The 10,360-nt window shown below is 49.7% G+C and overlaps 1 protein-coding gene across 1 annotated transcript in view; it reads right to left on the bottom strand.

Moving 5' to 3' along the window:
* The window catches only part of TSC1 (tuberous sclerosis 1), a 36,081-nt gene that overhangs the window by 24,617 nt on the left and 1,104 nt on the right, over window positions 1–10,360 (bottom strand). The window contains exon 2 of the mRNA XM_015567799.1: window positions 2,308–2,370. The gene's annotated coding sequence lies outside the window, so the exon portion shown is untranslated. The remainder of the gene's footprint in view (window positions 1–2,307; window positions 2,371–10,360) is intronic.

The raw sequence follows: 10,360 nt of genomic DNA, 5'->3' as shown, positions 1-10,360 counted from the left end.
AACACTATCTTCCTAGGCCAGTGATGGCGAACCTTTTGAGCTCGGCGTGTCAGCATTTTGAAAAACCCTAACTTAACTCTGGTGCTGTGTCACACATAGAAATTTTTTGGTATTTGCCACCACAGTAAAACCAAGATTTATATTTTTGATATTTATTTTATATATTTAAATGCCATTTAACAAAAGAAAAATCAACCAAAAAAATGAGCTCGTGTGTCACCTCTGACACGCGTTGTCAGAGGTTCGCCATCGCTGGGCTAGGCCTTTCGCTCGGGGTCACAGAGCCAGCAAGAGGCAAACCAAGGAAGACCTACGCGCTGAGCCCTGACCTGCCTGACTCTAAACCCCAAGCCCGGTAATGTGACAGTCAGCGACGTGTAGCTCTGACCCTCACAGCCGCTCTGGGGTAAGCAGGTCTCACCCTTATTTTCAGATGAGAATAGGGACACTCAAAAAGGACGAGTGCGTTTGCCGAGGTCACGTGGCAAAGCAAACACAGCTGGCCCAGTTCCCAGGCCAATGAGTAGACATGTCATTTGCAGCCATTTGCACTCTTACTGCCTCAGAACCTGCACTTTAATAGGCACCCAGGTAGTTCCTATCCGGGGGATAGATACGCCTGTTTGAGAAACACTGTGCTAAAGGGTTAACTCCTCCTCGCATGGTGAATTTAGAGTAACAACGGTCCCAGAAACTGCGAGTATTAACTACTACCATCTCCGCTCTTGTTTAATTATAACCTGGTTAACAGTCACTGATTTGGCTCTTTGTGAATCAGAAGTTCATTGGCCAGAAAAATTAACTAAAATGTCTAAATGCATTTCTGATAGCAAATCCCAAAACAGGAAGTTGCTGGGTCACACCTGTAATATACATCTTACAGGTGAATCACAAAGGAAGTCGATTTGAAAGGGCTCAGAAACCTTACAGCTGCTCAGATTTCATCACAGAAGAGTTCAAAACTGAGAAGAGAAACAAATGTCACCACACTGAGGTAGATTAAATTACAGGTATAAGTAAAGATGTCTGAAACCTGTATGTTCATGTTGACCAATGTCACTCCAATACATTTAAAAAATTTTTTAATTAAAATTAAAAAAATCAGTGCGCTAAGCCCAGCCTGCCGGTTGCTGCTTCCTTGGAGGACTGAGTGAGAGGCTGAAGCCAGACCTCAGCACAGGCCCTGCACAAAGAGCACCGCTGGCAGGGGAGCACGGGGCAGACCTGGGGCCCACGCGGAAGTCACCCCTTAACAGCACGCCTCCCGGCCTGGCCCCGCGCTCACTTCCACGGCAGGCAGATCACCAAGGACGCTCAGGCCTAAGAGTAACTTGTCCGCAGTTTGGTTTTGTTCCACTGATATTGCTGCTTACCGGGCCTCGTCCTGGGAGACACCATCTTCTGCGCACTGAGACCGCCTGTCGGGGCCGGTCCTCCAATGAGGAGCCCAGCACAGAGTGACAGGAGCTCAGTTCTAACAAAGATGGCGCCCGTCCAGCAGCCGGGCAGCAGCCAGGCTGACCAGCCTGGACACCCAGCTTGTTTCTGTGTGCAAATATAACGCGGGCATAAACGTCTGCTTTCTGAAGCCTACTCCTTCCAAACGCTCTACAGAGGCCAAAGCACATGAGAACACTTTTGACAACAGCCTTTCTCTTTGGTTCTAAAATTCTAAATTTTACCCATCTTTTCTAGTTCCTAGAAAATATATAAATATTGTGTGAGATTCTTCGCTTAGGTAAGCAAAGTTTAAGGATTTCTGATATTCCAGAAAGCCCTCACGGGAGCTCAATCATAAGCTCTTGGAATGAGTCCCATGAATGGAACATCTTTCCTTTTAATTTTTATTTTTGTTGTTGTTTTTGTTAATCTTCACAGGTGGATATTTTTTCCATTGATTTTTAGAGGGTAGAAGGGAGGGAGGGAAGACAGAGAGAGAAACATTGATGTGAGAGAGACACATCGATTGGTTGCCTCCCATGCACACCATGACTGGGGCTGAGGATCGAACCTGAAACTTAGGTAGGTGCCCATGACCTGGAATCGAACCCGAGACCCTCAGTGTGTAGTCTGTCACTCTAACCACTGAGCAACACCAGCCAGGGAGCATCTCTCTTTTTTAAACTCATACAAATATGCCTCGAGCACCTCAGTGCAGGGTGCTACGCAGGGCGGACAGACCTAGCGAGTGCAATGAAGAATTGTATGTGGCATGTAGGGAATGGCCGTGGTTCAGGGGGTGCACAAAGGAGGGGAGGGAGCAGCTCCCTCTGTCCACCCAGCCAGTGGACTGAGCTAACGCCTTACCTGTTCTGAGGACAATTGGTAATTCGGTTTCCAGTGCTGTCAGCCTGGCGTCTCTCATGGTCCCTGGAGGAAAACACACACATATGGACATGAACTACAGTGCAGTGAACCAGAGGCAACCAGAGGGAGTCCAGGGTCCCCTGGCTCCGCCTCCTCCCCACTCCGACCCTGAGAGGCGGCCGTCTGCTCTCCCCGGAACGAACACTTACAATCCCTGGGCCTCCCTCCCCGTCTGCATTTCCCAACAGCTGGCTGCTGGGAAATTCTTTGGATTGTGCGGAACTTGCACCCTCTGCCTGGAACAGTCTGTGTGTGAGAGTGATAAACGAATGGACAGCGGCGAATGGTCGGGACGCTGCAGCATCAGAGGGTTCCGAGCTGCAGTCACGCTCTGCCTTCACTGGCTGCCCTCTGGCTCCACATCCCCAGTCTCTGATGTCTGACCTTCACCTCCCCAAATGCACAGCGAGAAGAGCAATGGCCTCTTCCTCACAGGCGAGTGGCGACTGGAGGTGACGCGTCCCGGAGCCCTGAGCACAGTGTGTGGCACCGGGTGTGACTCTGGGGGCCCCAAGGCTGGACAGTGCCAGGCCCTCCATCGCCTCAGCACCCACCACCTCCCCCTGCTACACACCCCACTAGCCTCTCAGTCGCTCAGCCAAAACACACCCGCATTTCAGGACCTGGCGACCCCCAAGCTAAGTCTTCACCTTTCAACTCTCAGCTTAAACCTACCTTCCTCAGAACCTTCCCTCCCGCCACTCCCGAGTCAAGGCCAGGTTGGGTCCCGTTGCGTACTTAGTGGCTGCATTTCTGTGTCACCGTGTAATTAGTTGTGAGCGTGCCTCCCTCACTGGACTGGAAGTGACATCGAGAGAGAGAAAGTGGCCTATTCAGTAAGGACCGTATCTCTAGCAGCTGCCACGGTGTCGGTCGGGCACAGCAGGTGCTCGAATTACATTTTATTCCTTCGACATTATGGAACTCAACTCGTTTATATCAATTAGCTACAGTATAGGTAGCTTTGCTTAAAGTCGCAGAACCTAACGGTGTTAAGTGACGATTTACCGTGCTTGTTGACTGAATGACTTGGAGTTAAAATATTCTTAAAGGTATAGAGCTGAATTCTGCCTTCACAACAGCACAGCCTTCATCTACCTCCGACAAGCATAAGATACTTGTGAAGAGCTACCATTTCTCTAGTCTTCCCTTTTAGCCTACTTCCTGCCCACATTATCTCATGTTAAATATCTGTCAAGGATCCTATATAATAAAAGCTAGTATACAAATCATCCCCTCCACCGGGAGCTCCTCTGGGAGTTCAACCAGGGGGCGGGGCCAGCCAGGGAAAGGGAGGGAGGACCCAGCCGGCAGCCACTAGGGACCCGCCCATGCGCAAATCATTGCACTGGCCTCTGGTGAGCATAGAAACACATGCATTCCAGCTTGTTCACACTGTTTGGGCACGGGCTGACCACTGACTGGGAGTGCCACGAGGACAGGGAGCACCCAGCCCACCGACGACACCGGGGCCATCGCAGCGTCTGCCGCGAAGCAAGTATCAGCGTCTCTGGTCAGCCTCCCAGCGCTGCCCTCAGAGCATGAACGCTGAGCCCCATACGCTATACACTGAACTGACCTGAGCGCGGAAAGGCCGGAAATAAGCCCCTCAGTGTGCCATCCTGGCCACTGTCGAACGAGGGGACTGAGTGACTCTAACATCGGGGATCTCCTGCCCAGACGACAGGCCATTCAGCTTCCTCGTGGAGCACACTCAGCATGAACACCGTGGTCCTCAGTGGCACATGCACACGTGTGTGCAGTGCTGGGCGGACTGGCCCTTCAGACAGGGAGCGCTTGCCTGGCCAGTCACTCGACTAGGGAACGAGCTGGAATTAAACAGGAGCCTCTCATCTTCAGAGCCCTGAGGTCAGCCGTTCGTTAGCCAGAGTCATAGCACATCTTGCAAGTAACTAGCTGGGCCTGTCACCCACAGACAGTAGCTGAGGGTGAGGCTCAGCTACAATTCGATGAGCTCTCGCAGCCTGCCCAGCGGTAAAGGTGCCGCACGGGAAACCAGGCTCCTTGCCCAATGCCAATACAGGACTCCTCGGTGCCTTTCCCACTACGCTCAGAACTGCAACGGCAATCACCCGCATACTGTGATGCTGGCCAGCCAAGGGCCTCCTGCGTTAGTGGTATGTTGTGTGTTTATTCTCTAACTTAGTTAAATCCTGCCCTACAGCCAGGCAGGCCTCCTGCGTTAGTGGTATGTTGTGTGTTTACTGCAACGGCAATCACCCGCACACTGTGATGCTGGCCGGCCAAAGGCCTCCTGCGTTAGTGGTATGTTGTGTGTTTATTCTCTAACTTAGTTAAATCCTGCCCTACAGCCAGGCTGGCGTGGCTCAGTGGTTGAGCGTCGACCTATGCAATGCCCGGATTGTGGGCTTGGTCCCCAGTGTGGGGCCTGCAGGAGGCAGCCGATCAATGCTTCTCTCATTATTGATGTTTCTATCTCTATCTCCCTCTCCCCTCCTCTCTGAAATCAATAAAAAAATATTTTTTAAAAAGAAGTCCTGCCCTATTGAGGGACTATAGGGGAGAATCGCTTGGTCAGTGAAGTGAGATGAGACCTGCGAATCCCTGATGAGACGTGCGGAGGGAGCAGACCCCTGCCCCAGGTGTGCACACCCCGAGGGGTGGGCATGGGAACACCTGTCAGAGTGTAACAGGGTCAATCCACGTTCTTGCTTCAAAAGCCAAATGAAAAAGCAACTTGCCCCCAGATCGTGACCTCCCCTCGCGATAGTCTGAAGCGATGCTCTCATCTACAGCCACATTGTAACTGCACTTCCACAAGCAGCCTTTTCGGCAAAAATAAACGCAGGTTCGAGGAAGAAGATGAGGGCTCTGGGTTTAGTATCTTGAGGCTAAACAGAAGGAACGTAGGTCAATTTGTTTTCACACTGTAGGTGTTCACAGGCTGATGGCTCAGACACCTGGGATTACACACGAACTCCAGCGTACCTGCCACGTGGACCTGTCATTAGCAGGACCTGCACACACGTGTCACATATCTCTGCCCTCGACAAGATGCGTGACGGGCCGTGAGGCAGTTAAGATCCACACAGGCCTTTATGAACACTAGTGGCAGGTACCGACAAGGCCTTCAGAAAGTATCGTATCTGAAACATCAGCTGACCATCCAGACTTGGGGAAGCGGGTGCTGCGTGTGGCCTCCTACCCCCAGGAGTCCAGTCTGTGCATCCCACACCATAGGCAACTGCAGAGCATATCGCCTGAGACAACTGCACACACTCGTCTGTGATGAACAAACAAGCCGGTTTGGCTCAGCGGGTAGAGTGTCAGCCCAAGGACTGAAGGGTCCTGGGTTCGATTCCAGTCAGGACTTCAATTGCAGGCTCGATCCCCGGCCCTGGTCGGGGCGCATGCAGGAGGTAACCAATTGATGCCTCTCTCACATCGATGTTTCTCTCTGTCGCTCCCCCTCCCTTCAACTCTCTCTAAAAGTAATCAGTGGAAAAATATCCTCAGGTGAGAATTACCCCAAAACACAACTAAGGGTATAAATGAGAGCAGGAATTTCTTCACTACACTTGTTTCCTATACTCAGGTTTTAACTAGGAAAAACTCAAAGGCAATTCAGACACAGGTTCAGGCATAGATGGACTATTCCATTACAGGAGCAGCAGATGTAAAGCAGAAATATTACACTGGTGCAGTAATAATACAGTTAGTATGTTAACACTGCACCCGAGGATAAGCTGCTGGTGAGACACTATTATACCACCGTGCGCGGCTCTGAGGCGGCTCCCTAGGGGAACATTCCAGCAAGTGAACCAAGCGGCCTTCAGCACAAATGCACCCAAAAGGGCAAGGCACCAGCTCCGTCCCTCTTCCTCCCAATGCACAGAAGGACAGAGATGGGAGTAGGAAACACTACTTGGTGTGTAAGTGAAACAGCTGCCGGCGAGACCTGCCAAAGCCTGCAGTCACGTGTGACTTCAATGGTCTCAGAGGTAGTCCTTCTCAAGGTCATACAAGCTGGGGCAGGAGCACTCCGGATTCTCCATTCAGAATTTTGCCATCAGGGAGCTTGACGGACAACTTGCCGAAGCCTGTATCCTATTTCAAAGGTCGCCTGCAGGGACAGAGCTCAGTCTTGGTAAGGTATATTCTTCTATAAATAATGTGTCTTACGTTTGACTTTTTGTTAGCATGAACGAAATTATATACTACAGTATGCAGGCCAGACAGATATCATGTGTGCATCACAAAGTCACCATACAGAACTTCCCCTAAAAAGCAATGTGCAAACTGTGAGGTTTCTTTAGGTTTCAAACCCGGAGGACGAAAACAGAAATACCCAGGAACAAACAGGTAGGGCAGATAGTCCGGGACCGTGGTTCTCACACGTGGTCCTCACACCAGCAACATCAGCATCAGCTGGAGCCTGGTAGAAATGCCCATTCTTGGGCCTTGCCCCAGATCTGAGTCAGACACTTAGGGAGTGGGGTCTTCCAGGTGATCTGATGCCCAGTAAAGGCTGAGAACCAGTGGTCCAGGGAAAAGAAGAAGGATGAAGGCGAGAAACATTAAATATATATTTTATATACACTTTGAGGTTCAAAGGAAAAAAATAGTGCATAAACCTTGGGGGGAAAAAAAAAACCCAAAGGAATTCTACTGGGTGCTAAAGGTACCAGCACAGACTGAACGCCGTGCCTGACACGCATTATCAAGTTTTATACCCGAGTTCCCCACTTCTGGTTTTTCATGTGGCACCCACAGATGAATCTCCTGTGGGGTGTAAAGACTCTTTCAATATGAAAGTCTGACAAAATGATTTGAAATGCAAGCAGTAGATAGGCCCATCTTTAAAAGGCTTGGGCCTCTTCTACCTACTAATTAAAAAAAAAAATAGATTGTTTTAAATAAAGCCCAAGTCCATTTTTAAGAGCAAAAATCTATCTAGAGTGATTGGCTGAGCTCCAAGCTGGGTCTGTGAAGTTCCTGAAGCCAAACCCAAATACTTCATATCTCTACGAATGTTCTTGGTGGTGGGGAAGGGATATTTGGTCCACAGCTTCCCTGGATTTTAGAGGGGAACTGAGCCCCCTCTTTCCCCACCAAAAAAAGATTAAGAATCACTGATGTATGCGTTAGTTTATGAGATGAGCAGTTCAGGCAGTGTAACACAGTGAAATATTAAATGTTGGGCCTCTGGAGTCCACCAACAGCCTTTAAACCCCAGCTCAGCACCTGAGTGTGACTTGAGGCCTCGGTTCCTTCATCTCTGGTCTCATCTCATCTCTTGAGGCTGAGAGAAGGGTTCATAGGGTCTTAGGTGTAAAATGCTCAGCACAATGTTTGGCTCATAAGCACTCAATATAAACTTTATTATAACAATATTGTATTGCTGGATACGTAGGGCTCAGCATCTATCCATTCCTATCCATTCAACAACTTGTACGTCAAACATTGGTAAAAGCACAGTGTAACTTACAATGGATACACTTGGGTCTGTTACTGTGCTCTGTGAGCCACTCCAAGCAGCCGGGTCTGAGTGACTCAGACACTAGGTCACTCCATTTGTTCTTCCCCATCACTCTCCACTGTGTCTTCCATCCCCAACAGAAGGGCACACTTGTCCCTCGTTACTCAAATACTTCATGGTCTTTACTGCCATTATCCTTACACAGTGACCTGTGAGTGCTAGGCCCGTCACTACCAAGCCTTGTTTTTGATCAAACCGTGGTTTTTAAGGCACTTTACTCATTAGATGACAATCTGAGTTCATTCCATCTTTTAAAATATTGTTGCCATTTGCTACTTCCCTGTATAGAACAAAAGTTAGCCATGCGCAAGAAAAAATTAGCAAGATCCTGAGAATGAATGAATACATCTATACTAGTATTCACAATTTTTTATTCTCCCCACAAAAGATACATTAAACATTAAGTTACTAACTTCTAATAACTACAGGCTTAAAAAGTAAATCAGAAAATTGCTGATGGTAGACCTCTTTCAGACCAACTTAAAATAGGGGGAAATGAGTATTTCATGCAAACTACATTGGATTAAACACTGAAGGGAAAAAACTCGGTGCCTGAGTATACACTAGTTACACACACACACACACACACACACACACACGCTACTACTGTATATGTATATATTTAAAGCAAAAAGCTACAGGTTTGAACGTGGAGTATCCTTTCTTTCATGGCTGCAGCTACTGACAGGACACACAACACTAACCTCTCAAGGAGAGGTTTGTAATATGAGAAACTTACAGGAAATTACCTTCAAAAACAACGTGACATAAAGGAACAGATACACAGGTTGCCAGTCAGCAGGACAGGCTAACAGTCACCAATCCGCTGAGTTATTACCAAGCCATGAGCACTTTGATCCAATCAACTAGGTCAGAATGTCTAACTGAAGGCCCGGGAAGACTTAAATCACAGAAATTTAGACGTAGGAATACTCTAACTTACAATCCAACTCCTATTTCACAAATGAGGAAACTGAGACTTCAGAAGGCTGAGTGACTTGTTCAAAGTTGAAAGCTGTGGCTTTTAGAAAGCTGGCGACGACTGACTGATGTATTGCTGTGTTTGGCTCACCTGCACCCAAGAACGTGCACTGAGTCCCGGGAGGAGCACCTTTCAGTCCACTGTGGCCCTGGGCCCCAGAGAAGAGCGCACCTGTGCCCGGACAGACTGAACGAAGACAGAGCTCTCGGAGCGAGCCCAGAACCACCACTGCACACACCAGAGGCTAGAGCTGCTTTTAACAATGCCTCAGCAGTAAAGTATCACTTGAAAGAAAAAGAGCCGAAGTGAAACTAAGGCCCTGGTCCCCCACCTCCAGACACATCAGCACCAGGGGCGACTTCGCCCAGAAAATGCCTCCGGCCGTGCTCACAGACTGAGCACGCAGGTCGAAGCGGTGGGGTCTGCCGTGTGGGGTGCAGGTTCTGATGGACACTTAGAGCTCGTTTCCAGCAACTGCATTATTCTGGAAACATCACACAGACAGGCACACATGGATCTGTCCTAGTAAGACAGTCCGGTTTCATCTCGCAAATGAAACCAGGCATGTGCAGAAGGGGTCGCATGACACCAGGGAGCGGGAGCGGGTGCAGGAGCGGGGGTCTTGGCTCCTGCCCCAGTGAGGAAGAGTGCACCCGAGTCCAGGGACCTGAGCCGCTCCAACTCACACACACAAGAAGCCTGTGGCCGCCTAGGGGCCTAACCAGGACTTCGGGGACACAACAGGTCGCTCTGACACCAGGAAACGCACGCACCGCCCTCCAGGCCTGAGACTAAGAGACTTTGAACGAGACACTAACTTTAGCAAGAGGCTGTTCTCCACGTGCGCCTTCCATAAGCCCCGCTCAGTTCCCCCAGGTGGGTGAGAAGATGGCGCGGCTCCCGGGCAACAGCAGAGAATGTGTCCCTGCTTCTGCAGAGCCTCCTTTCCCTGATGCGTGGCTGTGAAAGGCGCCCGTGCCCGCACAGCCCTAAGTCGGTCTTCACATCTGCACGTGCGCGTTTCCTCGGGAATGTTCGACTTAAGAACCACAGCTCCCAGGAGATCCCGCTTAGCAGCCCTTCTTCAAATTTACCGCCCCACTCTGCCAACACGTTGGAATGCAGATGAGTCCACGCTGATCCCAAAATTATAAACCCAAGTCCCTCGGGGGAGAGTTCTGCTACCTTAGTACTGTTTACAGCACACTCTGTGTCAAGTTCAGTGCTCTTTCTATGCTATTAAAAAAAAAATCCAGCGAGGGTTTTAAGCAGGACTTCTTTCTGCAGTAAACTCGTCAGTTTTTATAAAAAATATAAAATGCTTCCCCACCTAGACCAGCATGTCTGCATGCACCACCCTGCCATCCCAAACCAAAGCCAGGGCGCCTAAGCCATTGCACGGCCCCCCGAAACCACACACACACACCCATCCACGGGCACCTGGTCAGGAACCCGGGCCGGCTGGTTCATGCTGATCGCCTGGGGAGAAT

The sequence above is a fragment of the Myotis davidii genome, unplaced genomic scaffold (genome assembly GCF_000327345.1).
Source record: "Myotis davidii unplaced genomic scaffold, ASM32734v1 scaffold651, whole genome shotgun sequence".
In the NCBI taxonomy this organism is placed as follows: Eukaryota; Metazoa; Chordata; class Mammalia; order Chiroptera; family Vespertilionidae; genus Myotis; species Myotis davidii.
Note: the sequence above shows the minus strand (reverse complement) of the source record. Positions and strands in the feature narration are given on the sequence as shown.